The sequence below is a fragment of the Mauremys reevesii genome, linkage group 9, assembly GCF_016161935.1.
Source record: "Mauremys reevesii isolate NIE-2019 linkage group 9, ASM1616193v1, whole genome shotgun sequence".
Lineage (NCBI taxonomy): Eukaryota > Metazoa > Chordata > Testudines > Geoemydidae > Mauremys > Mauremys reevesii.
Window position 1 is genome coordinate 6,086,469 of NC_052631.1, and position 16,065 is coordinate 6,102,533.

Below are 16,065 nucleotides of genomic sequence, written 5' to 3' on the forward strand. Positions count from 1 at the left end.
CTGCACTGCCACCCATACAACTACCCCTTCCCCCCCTACACCCCATCCTCAGCACTACCACTTATTCAACTACCCCTTCCCCCTACACCCCATTCTCTCCATCACCACTCCCCCACACCCCCTCCTCTAATGTCACCCCCTACACACACCTATCCTGCACTCACTTCACCACCTCCCCATGCACAACTACCCCCTCCCCCTGTGCTGGGGCAGCCCTAGGCATTTTGCCGCCCCAAGCATGGCAGGCAGGCTGCCTTCGGCGGCTTGCCTGCGGAGGGTTCGCTGGTCCTGCGGCCTTGGCGGACCCGTCCGCTGAAGCCGCGGGACCAGCGGACCCTCCGCAGCCAAGCCGCCAAAGGCAGCCTGCCTGCCGCCCTCGCGGCGACCGGCAGAGCGCCCCCCGCAGCATGCCGCCCCAAGCACGCGCTTGGCATGCTGGGGCCTGGAGCCACCCCTGCCCCTGTGAACACCCACCTGCCACAGCCACTGTCCCCATGCTACTCTGCACCCCTTCTCCCCCCCACCCACAGCTGCCCCCTCCCCCCAGCACTGCACGCTCTGGTTGCAGGCTCCCCCCCTCCAGCCATGTGCCAGGGTGCGTGACCCACAGGGCATGGGGAGCCACCCGGGCCACCGCCTGACCACCACCCCATGCACCAGTGCTGGGGGCTCAGGCTGCTGGGGGGGCGGGGAAAGAGGAGGGTCAGGGGCAAATCTATGTCCCCCCCTCCCCCGACTTTAACTGACGCTCGGGGGCCTCTGGTGCAGCAACAGGCTCGGGAGCCTTGTTTGCCCCGTTGCCCTGGGCACCGAGGTCTCCTCCCTCCCAGTGCCGGGCGCCGCACCCAGCCCCCACGGCAGCCGCAGCCCCTCGCCCACTTGCCATGCGCTCATCGCCGCCCCTCCCCGCCCAGCCCAGCCATGCGCGCGGGGGGGGGGCGTGTCCCATCCCCCTCCGGGGCGGTGCTGCTGCAGCCCGGGCCCCCTCCGCGGGCACATGCCCCCCCCTCCACCCCCGGGAGCCCTGCCTGGATTTTTACATTACCCCATCCCGGCTCCTTTGTCCTTTGCCCCGCCTCCTGCTCCCACGTGCGCCGCCCCCCGCCAGGGTCCGGTGCGTGGGGGGAGGGAGCTCCTGTGCCCCCCTCCCGCGCCTCCATCCCGCAACCCGGGCGGGGGGCGGCTGCATGTGGCCCCTGGCAGCGCCCAGCTCGCGGCAGCGGGAGGGTCCGTCGCCCCCCCGAGCCCCAGTTCGATCTGGGGGGGGGCGTTTGGGGTCGGGGTGTCTCTTGATCCGAGCCAGCGCCCTGCGCGGGATGCTGTAGCCCCAGCTGAGGGGCAGGGGGCCCCGGGGAGCGGGAGCTAAAGGGGGGGGAGCAGCGAGAAGCGCCCCCCCCCGGTCCCCTTTCCAAGCGCCCTGCAAAGCCCGCCGGGGACATGCGCTAAACGCCGCCCCCCTGCAGCAGAGCCCCGGGCCCCCAGCGCGGAACCCGGGATCCCGGCGCGTGTCCCTGCTGCAAAGCCCTGGCTCCCCGCGGCTGCCGGGAGAAGGGGCCCCCGGGCGGCTCGGTGCCAGCGGCTGGCCCGCTCCCCTGCCGATGGGCGGGCAGTGCATGCACGGGGGAGAGGCGCTGCCTGCTCTGGGGGGCTGCTGCTGTGATCCTCGCCTCGGGGCTGCGCTCCCCTGGGTGCCGCTGGCCCCCAGGCCGGGCAATCTGCCGCCTCCTCCCCCTCTGTGTGTCTCTCTCTCCCTGGGGCTCTGCTTGCCTTGGTATCGCTCGCACTCCCCAGGCTGGTCTCCTCCTTCTCTTCCCGGATCTCTGCTCCCCTCAGTGGTGCTGGCTCCCAGGGCTGGGAAACTCTCCCCCCGGAGTCCGGCTCCCACAGCCCAGGCTCGCTTAGCTCGCTCGCTCTCTGCCTGCTTCCCTGTCCCTGGCTCTCTGCTCCCCTCAATGCTGCTGGCTCCCAGGGCTCTCCCTCTCTCTCTGTCTCCTCCTCCTCTTCTTTCCTTCTCCCTCTCCCTTTGTATCTGTCTCCTTCTTGCCTTTTCCAGGATTTCTACCGCAGCCCAAGCCACCCCATATCTCTGCACCCCTGGGTGCTGCCTGCTGGCCTCCCTCCCAGATCTCTGCACCCCTGGGTGCTGCCTGCTGGCCCCCTTCCCAGATCTCTGCACCCCAGGTGCTGCCTGCTGGCCTCCCTCCCAGATCTCTGCACCCCTGGGTGCTGCCTGCTGGGCCCCTCCCAGATCTCTGCTCCCTGAGTGCTGCCTGCTTGCTTCCTCCCAGATCTGTGCACCCCTGGATGCTGCCTGCTGCCCCCTCCCAGATCTCTGCACCCCTGGGTGCTGCTGGCTCATGGGCCGAGTTGCTCTCCCACCCACTTATCTCTGCCCCCACACACACGTGTGTTGTGCCGGAAGGGCTCTCCTTGAGACTCCCAGTCAGCAAGCGCTCAGCAGTGCTCCAGCCATTGCTGGAGGGAGAGGGTTGCATAACCCTGCTCTCACCCCGGGGGTCCAGCCTGGGCTGCAGAACAGCCAGGCAATACCAGTTCTCCAGCGGAGACGCTGTGCATGGGAGAAGGAGATGGGGGAAGCAACCAGGACAGCTCCAGAGCCCCCAGCTCAGCTGCTTATTCTACAGAGCAAGCACCCTGCCCACTTGTCCCCCTCCTGCTGCCTGCGATGGCATAAACCTACGCTCCACACAGAACACAACACAGGCCAGGGTGGGAGGCAGGGCAGGTGTTGCTTTGCCCCAGGGATGGCCTGTTCTGTGCTCTGCCCTATAATACACAGCACACAGCGACTATGCGCACGTACTGCATACACACCACCCTGCGACGGAGCAACAGTGAGCAGGCAACAGGCTGCCCCAGCAACGGCCTGTTCGGCTGGTCCCAGTCTGTGACGCACTCTGTTCTATACACCACAGAGTTCAGGGCACAGCAGAACAAAGCCATGGCCTTCCCAGCTGTCACTGCGCTGCAGAGGAGGCACAAGTGGGAGGGCCAGAAAGCTCCACATTCCAGCCGGAAGGAGGGGAAGGGTGGCCCTGTGGTGAGTTGCAGCTTCTGGGAGAAACATGTTGGAACATCCCAGTGCAAGAGGGGAACAAATGACCTGGCCAGTTTGCTGAGGAAGGACAGCCCAGAGGCCAGGGCGTCAGCCTGGCGTTCGGGAAATGGGCATTCGATTCTTCCAGAAACCCGCTGTGTGACCTTAAATGGGGACGAGGGTCCTGACTGACCTCCCAGGGGTGCTGTGAGAATAAAAACATGATTTCTTTGTGATGTGCTTCGATACTACAGCAATGGGGGCCATGTAAGTACCGTGGCTAGATAGATAGCACATGCGGAGCAGACCCGAGAGAATGCCCCCACTCCAGGTTCTTTATCCACTGTCTTAGTAACCTGTAGATGCTTCTAGTGGGAGCCAGGGCAGTGTTATATAACTAAAAGCCCCCTACTAGAGATCAGCAGCAGGGTTTGAACTTGGCATCTGCAGCACCAAACCAGACCTCTGCCAATCGGGCTAAGGGACTACATTAGCTAGCAGCGGTAGCGGGTTGTTATCTTCTATACGGACCAGCCTGTGGAGTGGGACAAGCTACACACTGAGCAGGCCTGTTTCACAACCATGTCAATGAGCCTGGGGTTTTCACTCTAGCTGGCAACACCTACCAGATCTCCTGCAAGGCCCTGACATTCCTGACTGGTTGACTCACTGCCAGGAGGCTGCATGCGCGGCACCTGCATTCGTCTCCTCACCTGCACACCTTGCAGAAGTGCCTGTCAAACAGCCGCTCCCCACGCTGGGGCCGTCAGAATATTCTCAGGCCTTGGACGCAGCAGGTGTCAAACCCACCTGACTTCATCTATCAAACTGGCTAGAGGAGCGACTCTTGGCTCCGGTCATGGGGGATTTGGGTTGGGCTGGGGAATTTCCCAGAGTCCTGCTCTGGGCAACCCAGCCTATCTCTCAATAAAACAAATTTGCCTTGCAAATCTTCCCACTCCAATCCCTTACTGAGCAGCCAATCACCTCTCCAGGCTGCCCAATGCCAGACATCTCCTAGCCGGGCTGGCAGAAGGGCATGGATTGCTGAGCATCCAAATGTCCTCAACCCAATGACCTTGAGTGGGCCATGGAAAAGTTCCAAGATGACTCCACTCCTGCCTCAAGTCTGACATTTACGATTCCTCAGCTGCAGAGATGACTCATCTGTCCCTGACCCACTGGTTTGGACCAGAGGGTGCCCCATATACTAACACTGTCCATGGCAAAGGACCAAAACAGTATGGGGGGAAAGGGGAGAAGAGAGACAAAATTGCCTCTCCCCACCCAAGAAATCCACCTTTTTAAGTTTTTGCATGAATCTGGTGATGTGCTGACAGCTTTGGAACCTGAGACCTCCACCCCCAGAACTGGGACAGCCTGGGCATTATCAGCAGGACAAGCTTCAGCAATGGTCCACCTATCAGCTCATCACTGTCCTGGATGCATGGCTACATGTCTGGAAGACAGAGCCCCACCGACCTCATTCAGTGCAGGGCAAGCGATGGCTGGTCGTTGCTGATCTGGGCTGGATGCAAACCAGTGAGCTGGGGTGAACAGCTCCAAACCTCCCCCCCAGTCCCCACTTAGAGCACACCGAGTCCCTCTGGCCCTCCCACAACTGGTTTTGGCAGCCAGGGCTTGTGTTCGTGGGCTGTAGGTCCCGAGAGAACTGCCCTGGCAATCCTATAACCGCCTATGGCTGGGACTGCTCAGGCAGCATCTTCTCTAATCCCCCTCAGGTCTGCTGATGAAGCTGCAACAGAGGCCAAGGTATGAACGAGTCGGCACCTCTTCCCGCTCATCTGCGCTGGGCTCCACCCCGCGTGTAGGGGGCCTCTGCAGATCACGGGAGCAGGCCCTATGACGACAGCCAGAGCCTTGGGAAGCAAGAGAGCAGGCTGGGGAGGAGGAAGGCACAGGCTCAGGGGCAGATGTAGAGATAGTGGGGCCCTGTGCACAGCTTCATTTTCGGGAGCCTCCCCTCGGACCCAGCCAAGAAAAAGAACTTTCTCTCTTATCTCCCCTACCACCGGTTTCCATTGTGCTTTTCTTCATCCTCCTATATTATAAGTAAGAGGAAGTAAATAACAATAAAGTGAGGTACCTTGATTGGGGCAGGGGATTGGGGTGTGGGAGGGGGTGCAGGGAGTGTTGGTGGGGGTGGTGGGAAAGGGTGAGCGGTGGGAGGCCTGGGAGGCGCCACCCCCACAGCTCCCATTGGCTGCAGTTCCTGGCCAATGGGAGCTGTAGAGTCCCCACTCTGGGTGGGGGCAATGCGCGGAGACACCCCGCTCCCCGTGGGGGGCCGCAGGGATATGCCGGCCACTTCCATGAGCGATGTGGCGGGAGGGAGGCAATGCCAGCAGCCTTAGCCCTGCCGCTGGCACAGCTCTGCATGCCCCTTGGGGGAAGGGAGGGGCTCTGAGGGTCTCCCTGTCAGCTTCTGGAAGTGGCGTGGGGCCACTGGCCACAGAATGCAGGCAGCCTGCCTGCCTGAGCCCTCCTTCACTCCTGGCAAGGACTCAGGGGCAGGTTGCCAGATGAGATTTGTCCTGCATTTTGGGGGGGCCCTGTCATTGGGGGGCCCGTGCCACTGCACTGTTTGTTTCATGGTAAATCTGCCTCTGCACAGGCTGTGGGGTGGATTTCAAAAGTCCTTCACCAGCCTCCTCACATGAGTGAGCATTTCCAGGGTGGAGATCACAGGGAGCAATGAAAGATGCCAGTTGGGAACATAGGTGCTTGAACTAGGGGCAGGGTGGATAAAAATCAATGATTTAAAAAAATAAAAATAAAAAATAAATCAGATTATTTTTAATTAAATTGGATTTTTTGATAAAATGCTTTTTGAGGAATAAACCTATCTAAAGATAGTTTTAATTAAGATACATTATAGTTCAAATATATCTCATCATGGAATAGGGATTATTAATTCTATAGTGTGAGACAATCTATTCATGTCATGTGTAAGAAAAGTTTTGTAAATGAATTCCAATAGTTCATGGATTAGGGACCCAATTTTATGGGCTTCCAGGGGCTTCTGTATAGAATATTTAGGTTAATCTTTCTATTTACCCAATGGGACTCAGTGCTCAGTCTAGAAGATACCATCAGAGATGCTTAGTTTTGCAGTTCTCAAACTGTGGATTCGTGTCTCCAGAGATAACATGCTTGTTAACAGCAAAAATGTTTTAAATAAATAAATAATACATAAAGATGAGAAATAACAGACCTCAGCCCTATTGTCCCTCTGCAAATTTGTGTACACAGACTCAAATCCCTTACCTCTCTCTCTAAGTGCAAAGTTTTAAAAAGTTCAATGAATAGAAGATTGGTGGGGGTGGAATAGATCTGGACAAGGAGAAGTCTGGAGATAAATGTGAGAAGGGAGGAACAGGCAGTAGAAACAAAAGTGAAACTGTTTAAGCAGCATATTCCAGAATTCACTTTTATGTGGAAATCCATGAATAAATTGAGTCTTCCTGACTAGTGATTTAAATCAAACCCACCCTGACTAGGGGGCTGGGGGTGCTACCGCACCCCCTGGCTTGAAGTGGATTCCAGCATATGCAGAGTTTAAAGTTTGGCTCAATGATTCTCAGCACCCCCACTATACAAATTGTTCCAGCACCCTGGCCGGGAGCGGAGGGCCTGGAAGGAATGAACCTCCCAGCTAACGAGGGGCAGGCAGTTAAGAAATGCACCCTCTCCATCCTTCAGAGGCTGGCCCAGGGAGCAGCAGAGCTGAGCAGCCAGAGCGATGGAGGGCGGCTAAACCAGTGCTGGCACAGACAGAGGGCCCAGCTAGCCCTGCCCGTGCCCTGGGGAGGTCACTCTAAGGCCCTTGGCATCTCTGCTGCGAGCCCCTTTGGCACCATTGTCACGTGAACGGTTCCCTGCTGGAGGCTAGGCCGAGACCTGCTGATTTCGCTGCACAACTCCCCAATGGCAACGACTTACAGTCCCCTGGGCTGGATCTGAACTGATCGGTGAGAGGCAACAGGCTCTGGCATCCTGCCGCCAGTCCCTGAGCGTACCACCCGCTCCCCACCATCAGCACCGCTAGGTTCTCGCCTTAATCTGCTTTTAACGCTGCAGTTTAAGGCCTCCCATCTGGTGACTCCCCTGGCACATGGGCGCTGTCACAGAGCCACGCGGGCTGCAGCCTGGCACTTCACACCCCTTGGTTCCCTCACTGGCACTCAGCAGCACTCAGTAATGAGAAGCCACAGGGGGGTCTGGTCCCATACAAACACCCGGTCAGGTGCAGCCACACAGGAACAGGGCGACGTGGGGCTCACACAGAACTGCGGCTCTGGGCACGTTCCCTTTGCCAGGTAATAATGACTCCTTTCACCCAATGATCTCAAAGCCCTTTAGCTGAGTTTATTTTCCATAAAACCACCCAAGTCATTTTGTCCCGGCGTAACAGATGGGGAAACTGAGGCACAGAGAAGGCTTGCCCAGAGTCACACAGTGAGTCAGGGGTAAAGCTGGCAATAGAACCCAGGAGTCCTGGCTCCTTGTTCGAGCCACTTGATGACAGTCTGAGAGCGTGTGCCTTTCTACCCAGTCCTTGGGAACGCCCTAACGCACAGCGACGTATCTGGTCAGATCGCTGCCCGGCTCAAGCCTCCCTCGACCCTGGCTGAGCTTGAGAAAGAACCGATCCTGCCCCCGGAGAAGGGAAACACAGCGGCAGGTTTGGCTCCTGTAAAGTCCCTGCCAGCAGAACGGCTCTGCCCAGCTCTGCAGAGGGCAGAGAGCGGGTGGGGAAGAAAGTATCTCCCAAGGGGGCAGCATGGCAGATCTCCGATGCGATAAAGCTAAAAATAAGCCGGTGTGAGCTCAGCTGCTTTGTTGCTGACTACAATGGCTGGGTATATTTTTAGCTGTGGTGGACTTTGCTGCAGGGCTGCTCGGGATCTCCCGGGGACCCCTGCGATCCCAGGAGCTGCCGGGTGGCTCCAGGGGTGCTGTGGAAACGGTAACGTTAGAAACTAAACACAAACAGCACACCTTCCCGCCCTGGCTGACTCACTTCACATCCCTTCCCTCTCTCCCTGCCTCCCAGGGTATCGCTAACCCCAAGTGTTCCAAATCCGGAGTCAGGCCCCCAAGGCATGAGGGTTTCAAGCCTATTAAATGCTGGTTTCTATTTATTTCCCGCCTGCTGCTTGAGAATTTATGGCTCACTTTCCCCAGCTTGTCCCCACCACTGTGAGGGCTAGAGAAGGAGCGTCTCTCCAAATCACAGGACTCCAGGAGCTGGGGGTTTAAGGAAACCCCCAAGTGCCACAAGACTAGTGACGAGATTGTGGGAGCTGGCAGCGCTGCGCCCCCTCTCTGTCTCATTGCCGCTGGCTTTGCCAGCATGACAAAGTCCACGCCCGTCTCCACCAGAGCTCCGTGTCTGGGACAGGCTTCCCAGGGTGACACCCCATGCCCGTTTGAGACTTGGTGGCCCAGCTGCTGTCACACCCCTTCCCCTGGACCAGCAGCATGTCAGCTTGGCACCGTCAGCAGGCTCCTCTCTTGCCTGAACTAGAGGGTTAACTCCACTGGCAGGGAACAGTAGTTGGCTGTTGTCCTCTAGCGACAGGGATGCGGCACACCCTGGGCTGGCGTGGGTGATGCTGCCAGGGACTGCAGGGCTGTTTCGGTGGCTCACTCAGTCTCCCCTCCTCCAGTCCCTCTCCCTCCCCTTCACTCCGTGGGTCTCCTTCTACCCCTCTTCTCCTCCACCACCCCCTGCTGCTCCTACCTTGCCTGCCTGCTCGGCTGGGTGTGAGCCACCCCTGCCTGGCAGGGGCAGGAGGCCGGGCAGCTCCCGACTAGCTCTGCTTGGGAAAGGTGCTTCGGAGAGACCGTGGCCCAGCCCCACAGAGCTAGCCCGCTCTCCGCCTGGCTGAGCACCGTGGCTCCATTCCCAGCACCAGGGCCATCTGCAAGGGGAAGGGCCAAGAACATTCGGGATAAAAATAGCCGTTCTGGAGAAGGAGCTGGGAGCGCGGCTTTTAATAACAAGGGTGTATCCCTCTTAAAGGCACAGCGCACGGGCTAGGCAAGCTCCCCTGGCCAAACCCCAGTCCTGTCACCAGAAACGGGAGAGACCTACCAGGTCCTCCAGTCCATCCTGCTGTGCGCTCCATGTGACTGGAGTCTGGGGGCTCGGGCAGGGCACAGACGTGTTAGTAGTCAGGGCAGGGCTCGGTTTGCTTCCCAGCTCTGTCATTGCCCCCCCCCCACCCGCCTCTTTTGTGGCCTTGGGCAAGTGAATGAGGCTCACTGTGCCTCAGTTTCCCTCTCTGTAAAATGGGGATACTGAGAGCCGCCCTCCTTTGTGGAGTGCTCTGAGAGCCTCTGATGGGAAGCAACAGAGCAACGGAGCATATATTGTGGGGGGAGAGATTTCAGTGCCACTGTATCCAGGACCCCTATTCACATGATCCCCCAAGATCCAGCATTCGCACACACACACACGCCCCCCCGCTACAGTGAAATGGGTTGGCCCAGGCAAAGTGAGAAGAGGGGAAGAAGGGGAAGCGGCACTAAACGAGGTCTTTCCTTCCCCTTGGGGCGCGATGGAGGGGCCCATCCGAGTGGTGTTGGGGGTGGAGAAGGAGTGGGAGGAGGGGACTTCCTGGGACTGCTGGGAAGAGGAATTTGTCCAGGGGGCTGTGGGGATTGAGCTGGAGCGTGTGGCACGCTGGGCCTTGTTGGCTCCTCAGCCCACTCCTGGCGAGCTGCAAGGAGCAAACCTGGCCAATGGGCACGTCAGCGACCCCTCCAGCACGCTGGCTTGGGGCCAAAGCGGGGCACAGACGCCATCCCGCCGCGTGCTTCCTAAGTCCACTCCACACCCACCCCGGAAGCGCGGGGGGTTCAGGGCACCTGGCAGAAGCCTCTGCAGCCGGGCAGCTGCTGGGAAGGAGGGAGGGAGGGAGCTTGGAAAGCGGAGCTGCCTTTGAGTGCCCTTGAAAAAACAACACCGCAGCTTCTACTCCCTAAAATAAGGTAATAGCAAACGTCCCCTCTGTGGGGGTGGGCAGCCAGTCCGCTCAGATTTGACTATGTTAGGATCTGCTCTGTTTGAGGGCAGATTACGCCGGGGTCAAGCATTAGGGAACGCCAGCCATTTGGAGCCGCTCCCAGGCATTTTTGGCCATTCCAAGGCGCTTCGGCGTACACTGGCCCTTGTTCTCCAGGTAGTGGGAACGTCAGATACTAACCAGACTCAGCTGCCTGCCCTTGAGCCCAGAAACACCCCCCACCCCCCAGCCAGACCCACTGTTCCGCCCGATGGTCCCTCTGTGCGGTGTGCCGGGTCCGGAGTGCAGCGTGGTACGGGCCATGCTGCAGTACAGTTTGCTTTTGGATGATAAAGTCATCTCAGCACCTGAGCTGAAGGACAGCCTAGTGGTTAGAGCGGAGGGCCGGGTCCAGTTCCCTGGCTCCGCTACTGATTCCCTGTGTGCCATGGGTAAGTCACTTAGCCTCTCTCTGCCACAGTTCCCGCCTATCAAATGTGAATAATATTGCCTTTGCCCTGTAAGCTCTTCAGAGCAAGGATTGTCTCCTCTGGCATTTTGGGAGGGCCCTGATCTCAGACGGGACCTCGAGCCCTCAGAGCACTGGGCTTTTGGGCATCCTCTCGTGAAGATTTCAGCCTGGCTTGTCATTCCCGTTCCTGTTTGTGCCCTAGCATTGGTCCTGCTCAGAGTGGTGACTTTCATTTACCTTTCCCAGCCAGGGAACAAAGGGTGAGTCCCTTTATAAAACCAAAATCAGTACATGGGATCTACAGGACACTCTGTCCAGATTCTAATCCCTGCAATGCCCCGGAGCTGGTTCGGAGTGACTGGGCAGAGTCTCTTTCAGTTGTCACCCCCTAAGCCTACAGCAGGTAATGAAAGTAACAGCGAGATTCCGGGGACATGTCTACACTACACAACGCAGCACCATGGACGGGAGGGGCTTTTCCATCAGTCTGGTTAATCCGTCGCTCGGAGAGGCGGGAGCTAGGTTGGTGGAAGAACTGTGCTGTCAACCTAGCTGCGTTCCAGGGTGAGGTCAACCCAACGACGGCGCTCAGGGGACAAAATATTTCACAGTCCTAAGCGATGTAGCTAGCCCGATCTAAATGTTAAGTGTGAAGCTTGTGTGTGTGTGTGACTGTGTGATCTAAATGTTGTGTAAAGCATGTGTGTGATCTAAATGTAGTGTACAGCATGTGTGTGTGCGTGTGATCTAAAATGTTAAGTATGACGCTTGTGTGTGTGTGACTGTGTGATCTAAATATTGTGCAAAGCGTGTGATCTAAATGTAGTATACAACATGTGCGTGTGTGCATGTGTGATATAAATGTTAAGTGTGAAGCTTGTGTGTGTGTGTGTGACTGTGTGATCTAAATGTTAAGTGTGTGTGTGATCTAAATGTTGTGTAAAGCATGTGTGTGTGTGTGATCTAAATGTTAAGTGTAAAGTGTGTGTGTGTGTGAGATAGATCTAAAGCATGTGTGTGTGTGTGTGTGTGATCTAAATGTTGTGTAAAGCATGTGTGTGTGTGTGAGTGTTCTGAGAGGGTGGTCATCCGTGTGGGAGTATATGAGGAGCTGGTGTGCTGAGTCTGGGCATGCCTTTTGGTTTGTGTTCATGGGTGTGTCTCTGGCTCCTGATTTGAGTCAGCGGGTTGGGGTGTGTCGGGGGTGGGGGGCATGTGCGTGTCTGAGTCTGAGTTCCGGGAAGGGGGCTGCCCCATGCAGGGGTTTTGTGGCTGCAGGCGGATGGCGGGTGGCTGTGTGTGCTGGAGCTGGCTGGTGTCTCCGTTCGAGTGGAGCGTTTGAGGTGTGCGGCGGGGTGTGCGGCGTGCAGGCTCGGGGGGGTGCTCCACACGGGACAGGCCTGTCTGGGAGCCCGGCCTCGGCTCAGCCCGCGGCATTATTTCCTGCTGGTGAAACAGACGCTTCGGCAGCCAAGGCTGTAACTGTTTCAAGCTGGGAGGAGGGTGTGGCTGGCAGAGCAATGCACCGAGGCTGAGACAGGCTGCTCCCGGCCCCTGAGCGCCAGAACCTCGTTTGCTTCTCATTGCAAGGTAGCCCAATGCACTGCGATGCTCCCCGCCCGGCCTGGCTCGCCCCCCACACTCCTGGGCCAGCAGCGTTATCCTTTCCCAATCCCTTCCCAGCTGCCAGCCAGTCCCGCCCCCCGGGGTGTGTTGTGCAGACACAGGGCCTTGTGTCCGTGCAGGGACAGAGGCTTTGCTGATGACCCACCCTGCTTTGTTCTCATGCCAAACTCCGACTTCTGCTTAAGAGACTCCCTAGGGCAGGGGTCAGCAACCTATGGCACGGGTGCCAAAGGCGGCACGTGAGCCGATTTTCAGTGGCACTCTGCTGCCGGCGTGGGGTTCCGTCTGCCGGCCCCGCTCAGCCGGGCCTGCCTGGATGGATGGAACCCCGGGGCCAGCAGCGGGCTGAGTGGGGCCGGCGGCGGGGATGCTGGCTGGCAGGGGCTGGCGGATGGAACTCCACACCAGCAGCATGGATCCCGGCTGGCAGGGGCCGGCGGACAGAACCCCACACCGGCAGAGGGCTGAGTGGGGCCGGCGGCGGGGATCCCGGCTGGCAGGGGCTGGTGGACAGAACCCCACACCGGCAGAGGGCTGAGTGGGGCTGGCGGCGGGGATCCCGGCTGGCAGGGGCCAGTGGACGGAACCCCACACTGGCAGCAGGCTGAGTGGGGCCGGCGGCGGGGATCCCGGCTGGCAGGGGACGGCAGAGGGAACCTCACACTGGCGGCAGAGATCCTGGCTGGCAGGGGCCGGCGGACGGAACCCCACACCGACAGCGGGCTGAGTGGGGCCGGCGGCGGGGATCCCGGCTGGCAGGGGACGGCAGAGGGAACCTCACACCGACAGCAGGCTGAGTGGGGCCGGCGGCGGGATCCCGGCTGGCAGGGGCGGCAGACGGAACCCCACACCGACAGCGGGCTGAGTGGGGCCGGCGGCGGGGATCCCGGCTGGCAGGGGACGGCGGACGGAACCCCACACCGACAGCTGGCTGAGTGGGGCCGGCGGCGGGGATCCCGGCTGGCAGGGGACGGCGGAAGGAACCACACACCGACAGCGGGCTGAGTGGGGCGGCGGTGATCCTGGCTGGCAGGGGACGGCGGACTGAACCCCACACCGCCAGCGGGCTGAGTGGGGCCGGCGGCGGGGATCCCGGCTGGCAGGGGACGGCGGACGGAACCCCACACCGACAGCGGGCTGAGTGGGGCCGGCGGTGGGATCCCAGCTGGCAGGGGCCAGCAGACAGAACCACACACCAGTGGCTCAGCCCGCTGCCGGCCTGGGGTCCCGGTCGCTGGCCCCGCTCAGCCCGCTGCCGGCCTGGGGTTCAATCCGCTGGCCCCTGTAAATGTAAAATGTGTTACTGGCACACAAAACCGGAAATGACAGGGAATGAATGAAGACTTGGCACAGCCCTGGTGAAAGGTTCTCAACCTCTGGCCTAAGGAGTCCCAGGAGGCCCTTTCTTGTACTAAAGATTAGCTACCACCAGGGGGCACTCATCTCACTGATCCTTGCACTACGGCTCACCCCAGTTTGCTGAGGACGAAACGTTGGGGGGGCCTCAAGCGAGGCATCTGAATCCATACACGGGCACGTTGGGGGGGGAGGGATAGCTCAGTGGTTTGAGCATTGGCCTTCTAAACCCAGGGTTGTGAGTTCAGTCCTTGAGGGGGCCATTTGGGGATTGGTCCTGCTTTGAGCAGGGGGTTGGACTAGATGATCTCTTGAGGTCCCTTCCAACCCTAATAATCTATGACACTATGACACGCCAGGGCTGGACCCCCAGTGAGTGCGCTGCCTGCCACAGGGGCCTCGTTCAACCCTGCCTTGGCCCATGCAACCCTTGGCCTCTCTTCTGAGTCCGCAAAAGGGGACAATTTGCACGAGCTGTGACATGGCCTGTGGGTGGCAGGAACTGGATTATCTACCTTGAGGAGGTATCCGTCCCCCATTCCTGCACTACCTGAGCATCTCCCAGCTAATGTATTTACTCCCCACCCTTGTGAGGTAGGGCGGTGCTGTTATGCCCACATCATAGATTGGGAAACCGAGGCAGGAGATGTCCCCAAGGTCACACAGGATGTCTGTGGCAGAGCAGGGAATTGACCTGAACCAGAGCTCCTAAGCTGCTGGCTAGTGCCCTAACTTCTACGCCATCCACCCTCTCCAGAGGTCCACCCAGTTACTTCGCAGAAGCCAGCAAATATTAACAACTTTTGGATACCGCTGGATTTAGCGTTTTCTGTCACGTAGCCTATATCGCCCCAAGGTGCCTCACCAACACAACCCACATGAGAAAAATCTAAATACAGCACTAGAGGCAAGCCACAGATGTGCTGTGGAACGGGGCATGCTGGGAGCTGTGCTTTCTGCAAGCCCCATACACTTCCACTCTCAGGGCAGTTGGCGTCTGCGCCCAGTTTCTTTGCAAAGAGTGGCCCTCAGGTTCCCCCGGTGGCAAAGACTGGGCGCCCTGTTGTGTACAGGGGCATCACTGCACAGGATGAGCACATGGCTCGAGGAGCAGGTCCCCTGCCAGCTCGGGGGGCACTGCACGCCCCTCGCGTTGCTCTGGCTGGCTTCCTGCATGGTCCCTCATGTCCAGCAGCTGATCAATATCTCTGCCACCACGGCACTTCCCAGCCTGCCTCACACACCAAGAGAGAGTGGCGCATTGCAGCTGCACTCAGCAAGGCAGATTTGTGCCGAATGTGGCAGGGAGGCAAATGGCCCTGAGGCTGGGGCTTTGGGGAATAAATTCCTTTGCCTGTGGCACTCGGTGGAAGGTAAAGGAGATCACATGCCTTTATCGGTGAAGGATGTGTGGGAGCAAACACAAGGTGGAATATACAGGGCCGGCTTTAGGAATAATAGGGGCAATGCTCGGCCCAGCACAGCCTCTTGCTTTGTCAAAGTGTTGCATGGACACCAGCTCCACCTTGCAAGGCGGGTCAGTGTTATTATCCCTATTTTGCAGATAGGGAAACTGAGGCACAGGGCGAGGGGAGGGATTTGCTTAAGATCACACAGCAAGTCAGTGGCAGAGCCCACCTGGGGGTCCTGGCTCCAGCCTTCTGGTGTGACCACGTCACCTTTCCCTTTGGGGGAAATTCTAGCCAAATTAGTTGTGGGGCTCCCCGACTCACCTTTCACTTCTTCCCCAGCCACGACAAACAAGCCTGTGGGCTCTGCAACGCCCACAACTACCGTGATGGAGAGCTGGAAAGGGGGATCTCAAAAGTGCCTCGGAGAGGGATGAGTGCCGACGGAGGAGCTGGCACCTGGGCTCCTCTTCTGCAACAGGAGATCTAGACACACACACACACAAAACAACCCAGCCCCTCCTGCCAGCAGCCCTGGAGAATGTAGGCTGAGGCCTTCGGTCTTCGTGTCTGAGCAGAGGAATTCAGGCCCATGTAACAGCAGCTCTTGGAGCACTGGATACTGACCTGTCACTCTGCCCCGATCATGTGGCGAGGCCATGAAATAAAGTCCGGTCTCTCCCCAGCACCCTTGCGTGGCAGTAGGAAATGAATGGAACAAATTCAGGGCTGCGAGCGTTCACAAAGTTCGCGGGTTTTTTCTCTTAAAGCCCAGTGCCTGGAGTTCTTTTTAAAAAAGAAAGTTTCTAGCCCTTGTGCTGGTGGAGGAAAGCCAGTAAACATGGCCCAAGGATCTGAAACCAGCAGGCAAAGAGGAGGAACCAACAATTAGTCTTATTAATAAAATCTCATGATTTTTAAGCCAAACTCACGATTTAGAGCACTCCCTCCTGGTCTGCTCTCCTGCACTCCCTCTAGTGTTCACTAGGATCTACTGCATCTGCTCACTCCTCTGGGCAATTAGACACAGCCCTCCTTCCCCAGAGCCACCGGCTGTATTAACAAAGAGCCGAGTGTTCTCTGGAGAGCCCTGTGCTTCCCTGTCCCCAT

The 16,065-nt window shown here is 58.6% G+C and overlaps 1 long non-coding RNA gene across 1 annotated transcript; it reads left to right on the forward strand.

The window, feature by feature from the left end:
• The first annotated feature begins 7,272 nt into the window (after window positions 1–7,272).
• Window positions 7,273–15,643, forward strand: LOC120372472. The gene is made up of 2 exons (XR_005584992.1): window positions 7,273–7,398; window positions 15,298–15,643. It is a non-coding gene; the product is annotated as an uncharacterized LOC120372472 (long non-coding RNA).
• The last annotated feature ends 422 nt before the right edge of the window (window positions 15,644–16,065 follow it).